Source organism: Triticum dicoccoides, chromosome 1B, assembly GCF_002162155.2.
Source record: "Triticum dicoccoides isolate Atlit2015 ecotype Zavitan chromosome 1B, WEW_v2.0, whole genome shotgun sequence".
Classification (NCBI taxonomy): Eukaryota; Viridiplantae; Streptophyta; class Magnoliopsida; order Poales; family Poaceae; genus Triticum; species Triticum dicoccoides.
Genome location: NC_041381.1, coordinates 454,042 through 457,874, shown reverse-complemented (window position 1 = coordinate 457,874; position 3,833 = coordinate 454,042). Strand labels below are relative to the sequence as shown.

Genomic DNA, 3,833 nt, shown 5'->3' with positions numbered 1-3,833 from the left:
TAAAACTAGGAGTTGTTCCGTTCATTGCTTGGCATATTTGATGTAAGAAAAAAGAAAAGAGGGAAAGGAATCCATTGTGTCAAAATTGTGTGCTTCTCTATCTGAAGCTGAACCCGTCAGTTTTCCCCTGTTTCGTGTGTAGCACAAAACTAGGCAATAAATATTTGTGGTTCTCGAGTAAAGAGAGCGGAACGGCTGAATTTTTTTTGGCGCAAACTGCAGGCAATTTCCAGTAGATAACCCTCCGTAACAGGGGCTAACTATTTAATCTGTTAGGATCTCATCTCCCTGCGCCTCTTTCTCCTCGCCTCCCCTGCCCTGTTCAATACGACACCTCCATAGTCCATAGATCGCATCTTCCTTCTGTTCTCCGCCTCTCCGCACTGCAGCTCGCACCTCGCCAGTGGCCTCGACCCCGGCGCGTACGCAATGCTACCTGCACGTCGCCGGTAGCCTCGACCCGGTGCGCCCGCGCTGCCGCCAGCACATCACCGGTGGCCTGGACCCCGGCGCGCCCGGGCTGCCGCCTCCACGTCGCCGGTCGCCTCGACCCCGGCACTAACCACCCTGCCGCCTGCACATCGCTGGTTAGCCTCGACCCCGGTGCACCCGCGCTGCTGCCTGCACATCACCGGTCGCCAACGCAACTCTGATGCTGCTTGGTTCGTATTCCTCCTTGCTCTGTTTTCTTCTGTTGCGGGACCTTGATGCACTGTTGCTGATCCTGATTACAAAGTATGTAGGCAGAATTCGTTTGCTTATTACGATTTAGAATTTTGATATGCCATGTTCAGTACAATCTAGATCATACAGAATATGATTTATTTGAGAGTCTAATATGCCTTACATCGAATACCATAAATGCAGGATAACTATGTACTAAAACGGTAATATATATTAGGAGATGGCTCCAAGTAAGTTATGGACGAGACTAGTGGATGAGCGATTAAATGATGAATACTTAGAAGGGGTAGAAAATTTCCTTGACTACGCGTTCAGTCATGCAGGCAGGGAGAATGAAATTCGATGTCCATGCATCAAATGCTGCAACACATACTCTCATCCTCGTGATTGGTTTCTGCTCACCTGAAAGTGTATGGAATTCTGAGAAATTATTCCTTTTGGTACCATTGGTGAAGTTGCGAGGACCCCCCAAACAGTTTCTGAAGGTGAAGGCGATGAAGAAATGCAAGCAGAGAGTGATAATGAAGCCGCTGAAGCTGAACCTGACAATGTCTATGAAGAAGACTTGCTTCAAAATTCGACAACAACATCACGTAGAAAGAGAACAACATGATGTCACTAGTTTATGCAACTTTTAATCTGTAGTAATCGATTTGCTTCATATTTTTGATTTTACCTTATTAATAAACAGTGACACAAGTAGTTCTGTACTTTATTTGATTTAGCGTTCAATAATTCATTTCAGTACATCAACATTCTCTTATTTTATTTAATTGTACTTTGTATAGCCTTTCTGCACACTTCAAACTAACGCTATATGCATAGGGTATCACAATGAGTCAGCAACGGTATGGAAACTTGACAACATTAGCTCGGGAAAGATGCCACTCACAGTTGAATAAGTCTGGACTGGTACACCAAGGTATTGCTAGGCGGACCATGCAAGAGAAATCAAGTCAAATAGCAGATTTCAGCAGGAAAAGGGTTTCTCACAGGCCTAATTTGCAAGATGAGGAACTATGGAAAAAGTACGAGTTAGCTACAAAAGGTACTACACAAACATAAAAATATTATTTAAGCTATCTACTAAAGGATGATATAATGTGGTTGCTTGTTTTCATAGATGGAAATGATGCGGCAACTAGTACACCAATCTTGTTTACTGCAAATTGGGATGCGGATGATTCCGGAAGTGAGTTCCTAAGTATCATATACTGTCCCAAGAATTGTTTCTACCCTTATTGTCTTTAAGTAACTCATAATATATTGCAGCTATGAATGATGAAGTTGATGCCAACAACGATGGTGACATGGGAATGGTCCAATATTACTGACGCAGCTCAGAAACATATATTTGATGCAATTAAGGTATGTTTGGTTCAAAGTTCTAGCATTATAACCTGAATTTCTGTACTGATGTATTTATGATACTCTGATTTATGAACAACTATTTAGGACAAGTTCGAAAATATTGACGAGAACATTGCAATAGATGTGTACAAAGATGAGATATTAGACCATGTCAAGAAACTTTGAATCAACTGGCGTGGAGACTTGCACCGGCACTTTGTGAAACCCAACAAGACTATGCAGGAGGCTATGAAAAAGGTACCTAAAGATATTCCAAAGGATGACTGGCAATGGCTTGTCAAGGAGCATTTCTTCAGCAAGGATTTTTTGGTAAAGTTCTCATGTTGCCTGTTAATTTTGAACCATTTGTGTAGTTGACAATATGGTGCAAGAAGTATCAGAAATTAAGCGTCTTCTGTCTGGTAGATCTCTAACTGATAGTTCTCATGAGGTAACTTGTTCTCACACATTGGTTTTATTTGTCATTATACATTGAGACCATTTATTTACATGGACTGACTTTCATAACTAATCAATATTTTGTAGGACTGATGATCCACCAGAATATATATAAGCATAAGGAGGCATTTTAATTGCTAGTGAAGAATGATATCCATTCAAACTAGGATGGTGTCCCTCTATTGAAGACTAATAAATAATTTATTTTTTAGTTGTCTCGTTTTCCACATAGATATGATCAAGTACATTCGTGATATAAGGAGTGCTTTTCACTAAAATTTCTTACAAGATATTTTAATTTCAGAATTGTATGTCAGAATATTGGTATTTCTATTAATAAAAGAGGCTATGATCCTTTCGATTCAGATTCTTTTGTTTCTATATTAATGTAAATGTTAATATTGAAATATTGGATGCGGCACAAAGTGATTGTTGAAGGAATGTTATAATATAAGTGGTTCTGAAGGATATAAAAGTGCGAAGAGAGTGGTTGGTATGATACTTTGATCAGCATGATAACATTATTAGCGACGACAAAAGTGGTCATTATTGCCTTGGGATGGACACACCATCCATCATTATTAGCGATGACAGAAGTGGTCGTTATTGCCTTGGGATCGACGACGACACACCATCCCGTCGTTATAAAAATAACGACCGTGAAAGGTATGTGGTCGTTATACTTTTAACGACGGAGCCTACTACGACCAGCAGATTGTGGTCGTTATTGGCCTTTAACGACCACAATCCAACCTTTAACGACCACATATACCATCGTTAAAAACAGTTTTCCTAGTAGTGGTTGCCAGCTCTTTACTAATCAAAGCCACATGCCACCCACCGCCCTCAAAACTATACCCATTGCCTGGCCGTTCGTGGTCTGGGAGCTTGATATGGTTGCACCCCTTAAAGGAGGAACCAACAAGCAAAAATACCTATTGGTCATGGTGGATAAATTCACCAAATGGATAGAGGCAAAGCCTGTTAAGACGGCCGAATCCGGACCAGTGATAGACTTCATATCAGGGGTAGTACACCGTTACGGCGTCCCCCATAGCATCATCACCGATAAAGGCACGAACTTCACGGCCGACGAGGTCAAACTCTGGTGCAAAAACATGGGCATCAAGCTCGACTACGCTTCAGTCTATCATCCCCAAACTAACGGTCAAGTCGAGCGAGCAAATGGTCTTATCATGAGCGACATTAAACCCAGACTAGTGCGGTCCCTCAAGGAATCTAATACGCACTGGGTAGAGGAGCTCGACTCCGTACTCTCGGGGCTGCGGACCACGCCGAATCGCACTACAGGATTCACACCATTTTTATGGTGTACGGCG

The 3,833-nt window shown here is 42.0% G+C and overlaps 1 long non-coding RNA gene across 5 annotated transcripts; it reads left to right on the top strand.

Annotated features, from left to right (window-relative positions):
* The first annotated feature begins 284 nt into the window (after positions 1-284).
* LOC119314666 lies at positions 285-2,858 on the top strand. Of its 5 annotated transcripts, XR_005152409.1 has the most exons (8): positions 285-662; positions 868-914; positions 1,000-1,732; positions 1,808-1,876; positions 1,957-2,052; positions 2,140-2,292; positions 2,409-2,485; positions 2,581-2,858. It is a non-coding gene; the product is annotated as an uncharacterized LOC119314666 (long non-coding RNA). The 5 variants fall into 5 exon arrangements; XR_005152411.1 differs by lacking the exon at positions 868-914 and having other exon boundaries at positions 1,510-1,732; XR_005152410.1 differs by lacking the exon at positions 868-914 and having other exon boundaries at positions 1,008-1,732.
* Positions 2,859-3,833: the final 975 nt, after the last annotated feature.